Source organism: Microtus pennsylvanicus, chromosome 6 (genome assembly GCF_037038515.1).
Source record: "Microtus pennsylvanicus isolate mMicPen1 chromosome 6, mMicPen1.hap1, whole genome shotgun sequence".
In the NCBI taxonomy this organism is placed as follows: domain Eukaryota; kingdom Metazoa; phylum Chordata; class Mammalia; order Rodentia; family Cricetidae; genus Microtus; species Microtus pennsylvanicus.
In genome coordinates, this window is record NC_134584.1 from 39,782,147 (window position 1) to 39,799,598 (window position 17,452).

The 17,452-nt window shown below is 44.4% G+C and overlaps 1 protein-coding gene across 2 annotated transcripts in view; it reads left to right on the top strand.

Annotated features, from left to right (window-relative positions):
* Map3k1 (mitogen-activated protein kinase kinase kinase 1) overlaps positions 1-17,452 on the top strand; it is a 68,427-nt gene that overhangs the window by 19,602 nt on the left and 31,373 nt on the right. The gene's annotated exons all lie outside the window — the stretch shown is intronic.

A 17,452-nucleotide genomic window follows, 5' to 3' on the forward strand; every position in this document is an offset into this window, starting at 1 on the left:
GGAACTAGATCCCTGTCTTCATCCTGTGCAAAATCAGTCCAGAGTAAATCAGAGACCTGTGCATGGGACTTAGTTACTTTAAGATAGAAGCACAGACAAGGACTTTGTGAAAAAGTCTTCAGTGGCTCAAGACATAACAGCACAAGTCAAAAAGCTGCTACCACGGCTGATTTACCAGCTGCTCATCTGATGGAATGAATACCCAAAATATATAAAATATCCCAGTTGATAATTGAACAAATGAATAGGCAGTTATCAGAGGAAGTACAACATTTGACCAACAAATGAAAACAAGAAATGTTCACAATTCCTGACCAGTAGAGAAATGCAGATTAAAACTATATTGAGCCAATGGTAGTGTATGGGCGTGACCCAGCACTGGGGAGATTTTAGGAGGTGGGAGGAATAGGAGGCTGAGGCCATCACTTACATAGTGAGTTCAAGACCAGCCTCAGCTACATAAGACGCTGTCTTAAAAACTCAAAAGGAAAAACTGCAATAAGATCTCTGTTGTCTGGAAAACGGGCAGCTGCTGATGAGGACGGTGGCAGCCCTCCTACCCTGCTGGTAGGAGTGTTAGCTGACTTAGCAACTATGGCCGTCAGTTTGGAAGGTCCTTAGAAAAACACAAGTACAATTCCCATGTCATCTCGCTATCCACTCGTGGGTAGCTGCCTAAAGAATCTTAAGTCTGAATACCTGCAGTGATACCTGCACACTGCAAGGTGTAGGACCAGCCCAGTTGTCCCTCAGCAGACAAATAGATATAGTTAAAATGTGGTGTGAGTATACACCAGGCAGTTTTATTCAGACAAAAAGACAAAACCGTGCTGTTTGCAGGAAAATAGGCAGAACTGCAAATTATTGTGTTAAACAAAATGAGCTAGACTCAGACAACTATGGCACATTTTCCCTAATATCTATATATCCATATACATAATACAATTTTATATATATAAGAAAGAGCTATATGCTAAGAAGGGGCTAGTGAGATGAGGTATCAAGAGGGTAATGGTGGATGATCAAAGTATATTACACACATGTATGAAAATATCATACTGAAACTCAGCATTCATACAGTTACACACATGAGAAAAACACAGTTCAACATCTTGCTTGGTTCTTCCACTTGAGATTCCAATGCCTGTCTTCCCCTAGATCCCGTGTTCTGGCGCCCCCACCCCCAACCTCCACACACATCCCACTCTCTGGCTAGCGCAGTTCCCTTTTGCCTCCCAGGTTGCCTACCTTATAAGGCACAGCTCAGTGCTTTCACCTCCTCCCTCCTGGGCACAAAACCTTGAGATTTTCCTCAAGGTTTTGGTTTCTCACTAACCTCCGGAAAACCAAGTTAATTAATGACATGGGCAGGTTTCAAGCAATGGGAAAGTTCTTCTCATGGAGGATGAATGATCTAAACTGACAGCAGCTTCTTTACTGACCATGACTGGGTCTTCTCCCTGTCTTGTTAAACCAGGGCTAGCGTCTGAGCTCCCCTCTTCACGCAGTGCCCTCAGAGCAATACAGATGCCTACACAGAGGCTCAGAGGAGCTCCTTTGCCATGGGGATCTCTTGGTTTGGAGGCTGCTGTTGAAAGGGCATTGCTTGCCTCCAGGTACCAGCCAGCACTGCGTGGAGACCCAGGTAGACACAGCCGGAGGAGAAGGAGCAGCCCACTGGCTGCTCAGCTTGTATTTATCTCATCCTTCCCTGTGCCAACCTTCCTGCCAAGACAGGATAATAAAGTCGAGGCCCACTTCTGCCCTCAGGGATCTCGTTCACAGTCTGGTGCTAGGGACAGGAGAATGGTGCTGTGTGCTGGCTGGGGCCCGAGACAGGGCTGTGACCAGAAGGGAGCTGAGGGTGGCATCTGGGGTGGTTATCCTACGGCCTGTGAAATGTGACACTGTAGACTGTTAAAGAGACCGGGCCAGGGTTGGAGGGACTGGAGAGGTGGCTCATCAGTTCAGAGCGCTTGTTGCTCTTGCTGAGTTCCCAGATTTGACTCGCTCCAGTCCCAGGTACTATATGACTCTGACATCCTCTTCTGACCTCCTCAGGTGCTTAGTGCACTTACGGTGTACAGATGAACATGCAGCAAACACTGTTAGATAAAATGAGTAATTCTAGTAAAAGAGTTTTAAAAAATTAGTTTTTAAAAGAGACCAGTGGACAGACCTAGTAAGAACAAAGCAAATTGTGGGGTTTTCTTATGTTCTTCCTTCCATGGTGCTAGGTAACCTCGGGTTTTATCCACTGTCAAGTGGTTTCCACATTTCAGTCTGAAAGTTTCGAGACTTATTATAACTTTAGTCGACCATCAGCCTAAATGATAGTTAATGGAGGTAGTTGTTCTTCAGAAGAGGACTGGTTTGATGTGCTTAGGAAAGAGTCTCTCTGCTTGTTTGGTGGGAACAATAGTTTCTGTCTCATCCCCCTCAGTATCTGCCTGTGTGTAGAACTAGGAAATGGTTACGAGGGGAGATCTTGAAGCATGTAGCCAGACCCTGCCAGTGTGAAGTCGAAGCAATTTGTTCTTAGGGCTTCAGGATTCCCCTGAAGTGAGGAAGACATTATTTAGGAAGAGCGTGACTTCAGCTATATTTGTGGCAGGATATCAGCATGGACAGGGATTTGTGGGCAAATACTTTTGCTATTAATAGTTGCCCAAATTACATTTTTAAGGAAAGAGCGCCCCCTACTGAGTACAGTGCTGTTTTTCTTAAACCCTTTCCCCTCCATGATATATTTTTCTGGTCACCACAGTTGACTCTAGTTAGTTCATCTTGCAACAGAGGGACTACAGCAGCTGGGATCCTCCAAAGACCACCCAAACGGCACTTGGCAAATTTCAGAGCTTTGCCATCATTGTAATGCACTAACGGGATCAGTGTTTTTCTTTGTCGTCTCCTGATGGGCACATCGGCAGGCAGAAGAGGCCTGTTGTAAAGAGTGAGTAGGGGAGAGTGAGGAACATATGGCCTAGACCGGGATCTATTAGGAGGCTACATTCAGGGGGAGGAGCCACCGTTGCCACTGAGGTCCATCCCAGCCTACAGGTCACAAATCCACAGATCCCCCGGGGGGTTGTTGATTATTAGTCCTTTAGCAGTTGTGTGTCCTCTCGTGAGAAGTTGGGCACATGGACGCTAGCAAGCATCCAGTGTCAGAGCTCAGGCTTGTTATTTCACCATCTTGTAGTCGTCGTTCTTAGTCTGTTGGTAACACGTTTGGTGGCTTGGCTTAATCGATTACTAGGCATTTATCTTAGCCTTTTTTACTTTGCAGGACTATACAAGCATAAGGTGACTTTCCGGGGATGTGCAAACTACATGCTGAATGGATTTGTACTTGAGAGTGTGTCCATTTATGTTGTATAATTCATGAGGTGGTGTATTAAGATCATAGCTGGTATGTGATCTTAATACACGAATAGGACTGAGAGATGGTCAGCAGCAGCTTCTGCAGAGGACCTGCTTAACAGCCCCTGGCCATCTGCAACTCCAGTTCTGGCCTTCACGGGCAGTGAACATGTGGTACACAGACAAGCGTGCAATACAAACACTCATACACACAAATCAGTATTTTAAAACACCACAGCTATAAGGCATTAGTGCTTAATATAAAATGTTTCTGTGTCTAAGTCCAATCTATCATTTTTGTATCCAAAGAACCGAATGATGTTATCCCCAAGAGTGGTATGGGAAGTCCTTCTGATCGTATGGCTTTTATTGGTTAGTGAATAAAGAATCTGCCTTGGCCTGTGATAGGGTAGACTAGAGCTAGGTGGGGAAAACAACTGAATGCTGGGAGAAAGAAGGCGGAATCAGGAGAAGCCACGTAGCTCCGCCAGAGACAGATGCCGGACAGAACCTTGCTGGTAAGCCACAGCCACGTGGTGATACACAGATTAATAGGTTAAATTAAGATATAAGAGCTAGCCAATAAGAAGCTAGAGCTAATAGGCCAAATAGTGATTTAATTAATACAGTTTCTGTGTGGCTGTTTCGGGACTGAGCAGGTGACAACAAACAAGTGGCCTCCTACAACATAAGAGTTTACTTTTGTTGTTTTTTGTGTTTAAGATGTATCTTGAAGAGGCGGATGCCTGAATAATGAATATTAACTCGCTGAATAGCAAATAGTCCTGAGAAAATGGTTTTAATAATATAAAATACTTGGTTATGACAATACTTAGGCCCAACACAACAGTCTTCATGTTCTTCTAGTCACCTGTTACCTTCTGAACATGACAGGAGGGTGGCGGCGGGACGGGTAATGGTTCTGTTTTGCTGCTTCATGTTTTTCAGACAATAAATATTGTGTAAAGAAATAAGCAGCAGCACAACTTAGGAAGAAGAGGCTAGGAAGACCTGGCTTTAGAGCTCCCTAGTTCTCAGTTAAGCAGAAATTTCCTAGACTACTTAATCTTTCTGACAATGTGGTCAGGCCTGGAGCCACTGAATACGGACACCTGGAGCAGCACCTGGGTCTCCCCTGGATAGCGTGAACAATAGTAGCAGTAGTCATAGCTACAGTATCTGTTATCTCCATTTTACACAAGAGATTAGCAGGGAGATACGGAGCTAGCTTCCTCCTGAGTACTGTACACACAAATCTGTGCTCTGGAACCCAACTTATACAGTAGGTATTGTTAGCCCCACTTTACAGTGAGGAAGTTTAGGCACAGATGTATTGACTTAAACCTCAATTGCATAGCTAGGAAGAGCTGACCCTTGGATTGACCCCAGGCAGCCTGGCTCCAGAGCTCACATCCCTGGTCACTGAGCTGACGTCTGACCTAGTCAGCGCCATCCTAGGAACGTGATTTGTAAGATGTCATCTCTGTTGATGATGAAGCCTCCTGATTTTGGCGCATATATGAATAATGTGTATAAATTTTCTCACTGAGTCAAGCTTGCTAAGTGGTATCGCTTTGATGGAAGCTCCCTCGATTTTTCTGGATTTGGTGGCTATTGTCCCATTGGTGCCTCTAATAGTCACCTCACAGGTACTGCACCCATAAGGCATCCTTGTGTCCTCAGTGTGATTTGGTGAGAGGCTGTGGTCTGTTTTCTATGCCTCTTCTGGAGATCATCCTTTCCCCAGCTGTCACCGTTGCCTCCTCCATCTGTGTTGGCCTCGCAGCCTCTTCAGGGCCTCATGTTGAATGTCCTCTGACATGATGCATATAGGTCAGTCACTGCCAGTCGCTCGACTGTGTGTGCTGAAGACGGACATGTGCTGTGTTTTGTCAGAATTCCAGGGTCTGTTACAGTGAAAAGAGAACACTCTTGAGGCCCCTTTTAAAATCCTCATGTTGTGGCTTGCTTGTGGCAGTAGAGAGGTCTAGAGAAAATGGTGGGTCTTAATGTTTTTGGACTTACTCCAGAACTAACTCCTTGGCTGGTGTACCTTACAAACTCAGGCTGTGCCAGGAATTGAATGGGTCAAGCTGTGGCATCTAAGGACCACTTCTTTGATGGAGGGTAGGGAGAGGTGGTATTCAGATCTTGAGACTGTTGGCGCATGCCAAGTAGCCTTTCCCACCCTAGTATAGCTCTTGCCTTGAAGATGGGCTGTATTTTGTGACCACTCAATCCCTACATTAACATGTAAGACATTTAGTATCGGGTTCTCTGGATTTTGCTTCTTAGGAATACTGGCTCTTGGAACAGGGGGTCTCTAAGCAAACTCCAGAGCAGTCTTCTTGCAGTGTGTTCAGGGAGCAGCACCTTCCTATTGGATATGTTCTGCTAAAAAGAATTTCCACACTGCGTCCCTTCTTGCCTGCCATGAACTTGGGTTTTCATGAGAGGTTCTGAGATACCCTTCACTGAACAAGTTCAGGTCTCTGTTTCCACTAGTATTTCTCTATTTCCTGTTCTGCACACATGTGTGCTATTTGGAATTTTAAAGCATTATTTCTTCAAAAGGTGCAGCTTCTCTGAAGTTTGCGCACTGTTGGGTATCATTCATCCTTCGCTAGTTCTGCCAATCCTGCTGTTGCTAATTCTCCAGACACCACCAGCTCAGTAGCTCTTTCTGCATCTTCCGTAGATAAAGTAACATAGATTGATCCCTGTAGTAATATGAGCGACGGGGCTGCATCCCCAGCACCCCGGCCGCCTGGCTAGCTTATGCCCCGAAATAATTACATGGACACTGTATTCTTTTAAACACTGCTTGGCCCATTTCTATCTAGCCTCTTCTCTGCTAACTCTCGCACCTGGACTAGCCCATTTCCAGTCAGGTGTGTAGCACCCCAAGGTGCGTTTACCGGGAAGATTCTAGCCTACGTCCATCCTGGGTCGGAGCTTCATCGCATGTGTCTGCCTGGAAGCCAGGAGCAAGGCGTCTCTGTCTGAGGCATCTTACCTCACTTCCTCTTCCTCCCAGCATTCTGTTCTGTTTACTCCACCCACCTATGTTCTAAGCTATGAGCCCAAGCAGTTTGTTTATTACTTAACCAATGAAATCAACAGATTGATATATGACACTCCCACATCAGATCTCACTGCAGCATTATGGTACTTCTAGTATTTTCTGGGACGGCAGACCTGGTGGTTTGTACCATTTTGCATTTATTTTTATCCTTCTGCCTAACCCAGTGCTTACATGGGTAGGTGTGCCATTCCTTGAGTAGAGTGGTTTGCTAGCATTAGGAGCATAAAGAGGAAAGCCTTGTCAGGAAAGTATCCTTCTAATTCTGAGGATCCTAGCTAATGCGTCTTCCTACCAGCCAGAAGGAAGGACTGTAGTCCTGGCTCTCCCTCAGGGTTGCAAAGAAGTCCTCTGAGCAGAGGCTGTAAGAGCGCATTGCATTCTACGTCAGTGGGAACTCCTCTTAATTTCAGAACATTTATGTTTTTAACTGCTTTTCCTAAAATAGGAGAGAGGAATCTGTAATAACAGATTGCGTCCCTCAGAACTAGCCTTGTTTAGTGAATCTCTTAGAAAGATGCTCATACGTGTGGAGAAGGTCCCAAAGAAAAATCCACACCTCCACACCACACACTTGGGATCTTCTGGATGTAAAGCAGAACAATGAAGGAGCAGTCACCAACCATCTCTGGTGATTGCTGCCTCATGTCACGTGCTCTGGGCAGTGCTCCTGGATGGAGCACTGGCGGGAGGTAGCAGGCTGCCTTGCTGAGCATTGCTCCACACAATGGTGGAGATCCAGTCTGCTTCTCTGATGAAGTGGGGGATCTCATTAGGCTTATGCACCACCATCTGGTAGACTTTCCCAACCCTGGATGTGTCGACACAAAGGGACGGGGTTCTTGAGAGGAAATAGACAGACACTTAGCCACACACTGTAAACGAGCATCCTACAGCATCCCATTCTCCCCCCAAAGGTTTCTAAAGGCCCTAAATCAAGTATCAAGAACTCAGCCAGGAAAAATATAAACACTGGGATTTTTAGCAGTGAATATCAAAAGACTACAAGCTGTCTTGGGTGTTGGTTAGAAAGGAACAAGGGAAATGGGTCTGTGTTGATCATAAGCTCTCTTAGAAAACATGGCCACTCAGGAAATTATTCGCATTAAATCCAACAGCTTTTCCAAATTACTGAAGAGAATCATTTAGAAGTACCATTACAAAGATGACTCCTTTGATGTGTGAGAAAGGATTTAACTTATTTTTACGTAATAAGTGTCCCAAGGACAGCCAGTAACTTTAGAGTCCCTCTGTCCATCTGTCCATCATCATGAGATACATTGCTTTCCTGTCTTCTGCAGTTCTCATGCATTTCACACGATGACAAATTATGAAAAACACTACTCATATTTCTGCCCAGTTCTCTCATTTTCCACTGTCTACATAAATATTGCAAACTGAAAGTTTACTTCCTAGCTCCTGATGGGCAGCGGGCTGCCCTGAACTTGAAGACAGACGGCTGACCAGTTTCACTTCAGTCTGGCTTGTTTCCTTTGGTGGCCACATGCACGAACCCTTACCCTGACAGCACAGGGCCCTCGCCCACTTGTTCCTCACAACTGCTCTTATTAAAAACCTCATCTCACATTGCCTGTTTTCTAGGCTCCTTGCTCCCTGACCAACTCACTTCATTGGTGACCTGCTTTGTCCTACCTCTGCATTTCTTCAAGCTTCTTTTCAGTTTCAATAATGATGGGGTATTCCTGTCTCTCCCCCTCCCGCCCACTGCTAGTGTTTGTTTGACTTAATTTATGTGGTGTTTGATATTTGTTCAACTTGTCAGTGCACATAATTGTCCCCGTAACTTGACAAAGGACACATGATGTATTTTCATTCTTACAAATGTATTGTCATATTCATCCAGTAATATTCAGAAAAATTCTTTTCCATATGTAGGTATAGCATTTCAGTGACGTCACCAGTTTCATGAATTAGATTTATACTGCATTTGAGTAACTTGAATTTGGTGGGTTTGACTAGACTCTTCAGCTACATATCTGGGATACTTGGGGTGCCGAGGAAACACCATAACCCAGCTTTTGCAGTATCCTGCTGTTTCTTTCTTGGCCTACTAAGCAAAGAGATGATTTGGAAAATGCTTGTGTTCCATCGTTTTCTGCCTTTATCTGGTTTAAGCCATGGGAATACAGCCCGTGGGTTTGGTGATGGTTGTCCGGAACCGTGTCCTCCTGAAAGTCTAGCCTTGTTGCTTTACTGTAAGTGTGTCAGTTGCTTTGGGGGCTACACATCTGTCTGTTCGTTTTGCAAGATTTGCTTTTGCTTCAAGACAGCTTTGTTTTTGGTTTTTTTGTTGTTGTTGTTGTTTTGTTTTGTTTTTCGAGACATGGTTTCTCTGTAGCTTTGGAGCCTGTCCTGGAACTAGCTCTTGTAGACCAAGCTGTCCATGAACTCACAGAGATCCTCCTGCTTCTGCCTCCAGAGTGCTAGGATTAACCGCACAACCAGTTTTTTGAGTCATATTTGAATATTCATGTGAATATATGTGATCAAGAATGATAACTTTTAGTCATAAAATACTCTTGAGCAGAGTACAACAGTGTGGTTTATTTTTTAAAAAACTTCATGTAATAAACTTTTCATTCTAAATTATGTACACTTGTAGTATTCTGTATAACTGATCTTAAAGTTTATATGGCGTCGGAATTGAATTACTGCTAATAATTTACCGAGCGATGCCTTAGAGTTTTCTCAGCATGCTCATACATTTCAAAGGCAGCAGGACACATAGCATAGCAGACCTGTGTAATTGAAATGCGGGTTTCTTTTGGTTCATTGACTTGTCTTCTAGGTAGATTTTGGGCCAGCAAGATGACTCAGTGGGAGAAGGGTTTGCTAACCAGCCTGTCAGCCCCCGTTCGGTGCCTGGACCCCACAGTTGTTCTCTGATCTCTGCATGTGTGAGCGTAGGCACACACAGCAAATACGTGTCAAAAAGAGTTTAGCAAGACTTGGCATGCAGTTAGCTTCATAGACTGAGTCATAGGTGACTGACAGGGATAGAGGGAGGGGGAGCCATAGAGAACTGTTCACTTTAAAAACTGGCATGAGGGAAATGGGCACGGGAAAGCCAGCCCACCTGAGCTCAGTTCCTGGAGTTCACATAAAAGGTAGATAAGGTTGTCTGACTCGAATCCCAGCAGTCGTGTAGCAAGATGGGAGGTGGGGGCAGGAGAATCAGCTAGAAGCAAGCTGTAGGTCAGTAGCCTGGAGTACAGGAAAGTACAGAAGCTAGAAAGACCTGCCTTAAAACAAGGTGGAAGAACGGACTCCTGAAAAGTTGACAGATAGCTTCCATGTGCGTATCAGGGCACACACATGCTGGCCCTGATACACACTGGCACTTAACACGTACACATGTACACACAGTAAATTTGAAAAGTAGTTTATGCCTAGTAGCTCTCTGACATTTTATAAATCCCTGTTATTAAGTGTTCATGGTGGCTTTTCAAACAAACTCATCCAGAGCAGTAATTTAGAAGTAGGGAGAACTTTTGGAACTATCTAGTTCTCTTTGAAATTGTTTACATGTCCCCACAGGCACTAATCTGTGGTAGGAGGCCCAGGTTGTGAGTGCTAGGTCCATCCCACAAACTATTTCATAGGTCTGTGTTGGTTAGAAGTGATAGTCATGGTCTCTGCTGCTATACGGTTGGTTTACTCACAGAGGACAGGAAAAACCTTCTAAGTGCCATGTCCTGGGTCAGTTATGAGCCCGTGTTTGCAGCATGTCTATGCATTGTTTGGTTAATGTTACACATAACCTTGCATTTCTGTAACATATTTTACATTGCAAAAGTCCTGTAACCACTGTTAAGATTACTTTTCATTTTAAAATCCCACTGGATGATATTTTAATAGAAACTAGTTTGTGAATCCAAGTAAATGAATTCATAGCATGTATATGATTAATTAGAATACATTATAAATGTAAATCAATTAAATGGCATGGTGGAGCCAGCTGTGGTGGGACACGCCTGTAATCCCAGTACTGCAGACACTAAGATGGGAAGAGAAGTTTGAGACGTGTGTGGTCAGCATAGCAAAACCCTACCTCAAAACAAAAAACAGGAACAGCTGGAATGGCTCAGCTCAGCAGGTGAGTCCCCTTCCACCCAAGCCTGACAACCTGAGTTTGGTTCTGGAGGAAACAGGTTGACTCCTACAAGTTGTCCTCTGACCTCCACAAGTGTGACGTGTCTATGTGTGTGAAGTCACATACATGCAAAGTGAAAAAAATGTAATCAAAATGTGTAGTCACAGGGCATTATATGTTGTTAATGGTCCCACATTACAGTGTAGTCAATGAGAACATGAACTTTTTGAAGGTGAGTTTATATACGAAAGACTGAGGAAGCTTTCACATGTTAATAGAAATAACCCTGTCCCCAATGGTTACCAGTGTAGAAACTTGTTAGCCCATCGTCAGTCACACATTAAGAAACAGCAGTCATGGCTGAGCAGTGGTTTGATGGTGAGGCTCTTGCCGTGCAAGCGCCAAAGACTAAGTAAAGCCACGCTAGTGCAGAGAAGTGGAGTCGGAATCCTGGAAGCTCGCCCTTCAACCAGGCTGCTGTGCACAGCAATGAAGAATAACAAAAGAGACCCCTTCCAGGTCTAGGAAGGTGAGCACCCAAACTGCCTAGGCTCCCACAAAGCCAGTACGTGCAGTAAGATCAAAAATCCATTGCCATTGTTCTTGGACTTCCCACAGGGAGGGGGACTTGATTGGGGGAGGGGGAGGGAAATGGGAGGCAGTGGCGGGGAAGAGACAGAAATCTTTAATAAATAAATAAATAAATTTAAAAAATTAAAAAAAAGAGACCCCCTTGTGAAGACCAACACCCAGGGAATGCTCTGACCCCCCCACCCACCGCCCATGGAGCTACCTGCCTATGCACACTTAAACAAAACTCAGAATAGTGGGCGGGGGGTGACTCACTCCTTCACTCCAAACACTCCTGGGGGCCGAGGCACTAAGATGTAGCTTAATCTACATGGTGACACTGTACCTGGAAGAAAGGGAAAGAGGGAGTAGTCACAGTTTTTTTGTCGTGCCAAAGAGAATGGTCATCCAACTTGGGAGAACTTAGCCTGTTTCTCTGCAAGGCAAATAAGAATTGTTTGTTTTTTCACTCTCAAGGTGCATCGTTGCTGAATAGCCTAGAATAAAATCTTCCGTGAATTTGCTTTGCAATGTGAACGTTTTATGTGCCATCACTGCCTGTGCAGACTTGATAAATGTTGCATTGGGTAAAGGTGGAAGAGCTGCCCTTCCCTGTGGTTCTTCCTGCTCCAAGAGAGAAAGCCAGCTGTGGCCAGTAACAGTCCATCTAGAGAGAACACAGCTGTCCCGATGCTGAAGGACAGGATTTTGTTTTGTTTTCCTGTCTGCACGTGATCACGTCCAGTTTAGTAGTCACGTTTCTTTCTTGGTCACCTGGGGAAGAAAAGAGACTGAAGTCACCCATCAGCATATTTCTTGTTTGGGGTTTTGCTTTTTAACTTAACCAGGGACTGTTTCACTGCACATAGAACTTTGCCTCCCTTCACTTTTCTCGCCCGTGCAGTGAAGGGACGGTTGAGTCCAGCTCCTGAGAACTGAGCCTAGCTCAACTGGAGCAGTCAGCGCTGTGCCCCTTGGTGAGGAGTTCTCGGCCATGGGGCTCATCGTACACTAGTATTTTCTTTCCTGGCTCCGTCCTTTGTCCTTCTCTTCCCATGGTAGCAGTATGTGTATTTGGTGTATGAATTTCTGCTGGAGTGAGGGCCTACAGGTAGCTGTGGGCTGTGTATGTCTCAAATGACCCTGGTCTTTTTTTCCAAATTTTCTCTTCTGGACACCAAGAGAATCAAGAGTCTTCTCCATATAGTTACTCGAAGTCTACACTATTACAGGAGTGTTTTTCTGAGCCAGTTAACTGTGCTAACCATAGCCAGAAAGCATTTATTTGGACATTGTAACTTCTGTTATGCACTCTAATAATGAACAGAATTAATGCATTTCTTTAATTCTGGAAGTAAAATGGTTGCCTCAAAGACTAGAGGGGGAGAGAGAGAAATTGATGAAGCCCAGGCTGGCCAGCAGTTTTGAATCCTCCTGCTTCAGCCTCCCCCCAGGTGCTGGGATTACAGAGTTGTGCCCCAAGACTTGACTCACAAAATCAGACTAGTGCCCTTAGCAGCTGAGCCAGCTCTGTAGCACACACTTAGATTCAGCCCTTTCTGTTATTATAAAGCCTGTCAGGGATTCCGCCATGTTAGTAGTGAGCATAAAATTGCCAAGCTAAAATTAACCACTTAACTTTTTTAAATGGTAGGATTCTGCATGTCATTGAGAGTCTTCTGTGTCTTCATTATGCAGAGCTGAAGTTTTCGTCGGGCTCTTTGGGATCTTTTTCAGGGAATAGAGTATTAGACTGTTTCATTCAAGACTAGAAATACTTTGGTTTATATTGATAGATTAATTTAGGAATGATGAAAAGCCCTCTTAATAAATAACTTTGAAATCTTGGCTTAGCTGGTTAAAGAATCTGAAAATGTTTCCCTTGCTGAGACATGCATGCGGCCCCTGGAGAGTTACAGCTTGTCACTTGGGGTGGTATTAGGGAAGCACTAATTGTCTAATAGCTGCCGAGGGACCAAGTACAACCCTGGTGCCTACTTTTATTGCTTCTCCCTCACTAGCTATGTGCTCCCCGAGTTCTGTCTTCTCCCTTATTCTGTCTCTACATCTACAGTATCGATTTGCTTTATTTAGTCTAACGCCATTCTTTATGCAGTGACACTTTCCACGTACCCCACTTTCAAACTCCCAGAGAGTGAGCCAAGGTGTACAATATCATCTAGTGTAGAGTGTCTTTGAACCAAGGCACATTATTGGACCAGCTCACTATGAACTACAGGAGGGGTCAGTATACAACAGAAGGAGAGGTGACGGAGGTGACATCTGGGGGGAACCCCATCATGTCACTAAAAGGTACAGTGTATCAGGCCCAGCAGACTTGGTGTTACCCATAGAAAAATGGTGAGAATGCAGCCCATCCTGGAAGGTCTCCTATAGGCAGAGACTTGATAATCACACAGAAACTATAGTAAGTACAACACTGCTTGGTCAGTGACTCGGAGTATTCCTAGCTAGCTCATACATCTTAAATTAACCCATTTCTATTAGTCTGTGTGTCACATGAGGCTGTGGCTTACCAGTAAGGTTCTGGTGTCTTTCTCCTTTGGCAGCTACATGGTGTCTGCCTTCTTTCTCCCTGCATTCAGTTTAATTTTCCTGCCTGCCTATATTCTGCCCTGCCATAGGCCAAAGTAGCTTCTTTATTAACCAGTGTAAGAAAACATATTCATAACATGCAGAGGGAAATCCCACATTAGTCTCCCAGTGCTTTGAGGAAGGCAAAAGTTTAGACAGATCCTCAATTATATATCATATTCCAGTGGGTATGTAGCCTGCTAGAAAGGACTAACTAGCGGCCATAGACATGTGGGAGGAAATTTTGTACTGAAGGCATGTGAGAAAAGGAACGGGTATTGCTGGCGAGAGAGAGAGAGAGAGAGAGGGGGAGAGGGGGAGAGGTGTTTGTGTGTGAGAGACAGAGACAGAGAGAGCACATACATATGCCAAGACACGTGAATTATTGGCGTCTTAATGCTGTGAGAACAGGGCATGCCTAGCATGTACTTTATGCACCTGATGAGGTTAGTAAGATGATTAGACCAGACGTTAATGTAAGAATAATAATAGTATAATAATGACCTCTACAAGAAGGGAAGGTGGGGCTTCACTTAGTGTGCAGCAGCTGTATTCTGTCAGTGTAGAAAGAGCCAAGGGTTAGAAACCTAACGTTAGGCTGAAATGGGCCTTTAAAGTCCTAGGTCAAACATAACATGTCTTCTGAGGAATGCTTAGGAAAACAAGGAAGGAAGCCGCGTATACCCCACCCATCCCCCCATCTGTTAGTGTTACTCTTTAGGTTTATCCAAACCTTATTCTTGTCTTTAAGTCTTTAGGGTAGTTTTCCCAGACGTGATTTAGCTTTACTGAAATCATTTAACTTGAAAAGCCTGAAATGCGCGAGCACGCGTTGAGGTAATAATAGCCATGGTACCCCACGCATGCACGTACACACCTGCCATGCTTAACCAGCCGTTAGACTCCTGGGCTTCAAGGCTTTGGTTAAAAAGGGAGTTTGTAGTCTCCAACTGTAGTGTTCCTTGGCTGGCAAACCATTGCTGTGTACACAGGCATACATACCTGGCAGAACTGGAGCCGGGTCTGTCCATGCGTGGAAGGTGTGCTTACGGTTGTAAGCCGTGGAAGTATTTGGAGAAGGCTTATTTTCCTTCCAGCAGACTGGGTTCCATTTCAGAGAAAAAGAAACCAATTAGGTATAATTTCTTCCTGGTGTGAAAATTGAAATGATCTATGTTTTGCTGGATCTGAGACCCCAGTGTTTTGTAAATTATACTATTTTATATTCTATGAAGGAAGAAAAGTTACCTATGAAAGTACAACTTCTGGTTGCATGGAGCCATTCAAATTTAGGTGATAAAGTATAAAAAAATGCACATTTTAGGATTAATTGTATAAAATTATTTTGAGAAAACTGAAACACTTTGTTTATATTTGTAGATTAATTTAGGAATGATGAAAACTCTCAAAAATAACATCAAAGTTCCAGACTTAATCAGAAGTGCAGAGTGATAAAAAAATTAATATGGAAGACATTCAATGTTAGAAGCAGTGGGACATCCCTTAGGACCGCTGAAGGTGTTACGTGGCTGTTCCTTCACTCTGTGTGACACTCACTCTGTACTCCCTGAGCTTGGATGCAGAGAATAGACGAATAAAGCGCATGCCAACTACTCCAGTAGGGTGAGACCTGCTTGTTGTCGTAGAGGTCACTCTGAAGGAGGGCTGTGGAAGGGTGAACTGACAAGGTCTCTGAGTAGTAGAGGAAACCAGAGTGAGTGGAAGTGACCTGTGTCAGTGAGAAGTCAGGAAATAGCCTGTGCAGAAGAACCCTGAGCCAGGTGTCCTGGGTGCTGGGAGGACCCGGCAGAGGGCGAGCCTGGGGGGCACGCTCTTGCCAGCTGCGGATTTGCCAGGGGCTCCTCAGCCAGACTGGAGCGCCCCCTGTCCCCAGCAGTCCTTACCCTGGAACAGGCCTGTGACAGACCCTTCTTAGTTGAGGAGCTTCTTGGGGCTTCTCAGTTTGTTTCCTTCCAGGTCCTTGAAGTGTTCTTTCTTCAAGTCTTAAGGGAGCTGCCTTTAGGCAGGGAGCTGGGCAGTTCAGGGGAAATAGGTTCCCACATCCTACTTTTTCCTCCCTTTACATTCTGTCTGCCTTTCTTGCTTCCTCTCTTCCTCTGACATCATCAAGAACACACTACATCCATCATCTGCATGGAAACAGCCAGATACTGCTAAGCACCTGAACCACCGTCAAAAACAGTGTTTTCATCCGTTGGAACAGTTTTGATAGCAGGAATGTTTGCCATGTGCCCTGACTGCCCATTTGTAAGATTCGGAGTCTTCCTAAATGCAGTTAGAGCCATTTCTGACACTGTGCTTGCTGTGTGGTTCCCAGCCCTGCACAACGTAGGTATTTCACTGCAGTCAGATGGGCATTTCCTCTCTGCTCCTGTTTGTTTTGTGTTTGGTTTGCTTTGCTGAAGCTGCTGCCGCAGAGTTATGAATAACTGGAAAATTCCTAGACAAGTTCGAAGTTGACATTTTAGTGAGTTCAAGGTCATCATTCCTGACGTTTCCACAGTACTTCCTCTTCCTTCCAGGGTAGAAAACTATTATTCTCTAACTTTACTGGCTTTCAAAAAAAAAAAAACAGTTATTGAAGTTAGTCTATAGTTTTTTCTTTTATTTTTTAAATTTATTTATTTATTAAGGATTTCTGCCTCCTCCCCGCCACTGCCTCCCATTTCCCTCCCCCTCCCCCAATCAAATCCCCCTCCCTCATCTGCTCCAAGAGCAATCAGGGTTCTCTGACCTGTGGGAAGTCCAAGGACCACCCACCTCTATCCAGGTCTCCTAAGGTGAGCATCCAAACTGCCTAGGCTCCCCCAAAGCCAGTACGTGCAGTAGGATCAAAAACCCACTGCGATTGTTCTTGAGTTCTCAGTATTCCTCATTGTCCGCTATGTTCAGCAAGTCCGGTTTTATCCCATGCTTTTTCAGACCCAGGCCAGCTGGCCTTGGTGAGTTCCCAGTAGAACATCCCCATTGTCTCAGTGTGTGGGTGCACCCCTCGCGGTCCTGAGTTCCTTGCTCGTGCTTCGTCTCCTTCTGCTCCTGATTTGGACCTTGAGATTTCTGTCCCGTGCTCCTCTGTCTCTGTCTCCTTTCATCGCCTGATGAAGGTTAATATTCATGAGGATGCCTATGTGTTTGTCTTTGGATTCACCTTCTTATTTAGCTTCTCTAGGAACATGAATTATAAGCTCAATGTCCTTTATTTATGGCTAGAAACCAAATATGAGTGAGTACAAATAGAGGTACTTAGTGTTCCGTCTGAACACGACTTTGAAATCTATGCGGTGTGGATGTATATGCGTATGTACATCGAGATGGATATGTTTTGAAATTAGTGATCTTCCAGAGAGTGCTGCTTCACCTGTTAGACTTTGTGAAATTAGTTCCCAAAAATTAGTTCCTAGCTTAAAGATGATCTTAATTCTGGTGACGTGTCAGAATGTTTGTGGCAGGTCATTTCCACTCTAGTTATGAATACCAAGTGCATCATCATTATGTTCTTGTTCCGGGAACATGCAGACTTGAACATTCAGGCAGTGCAAAGTTATTTTAGGATATAGTTCTAGTTAAATTCAACCTTTACTTAGTTCATTATAGAAACTAAGCATACCTCCCCGGTTCTATGTATGTTGACACGAAAATTAGAAATTCTGGAGTAAGGGTAATAAGATACAAATAAGATGTGTTTCTTGTGTATTATAATATTGGTG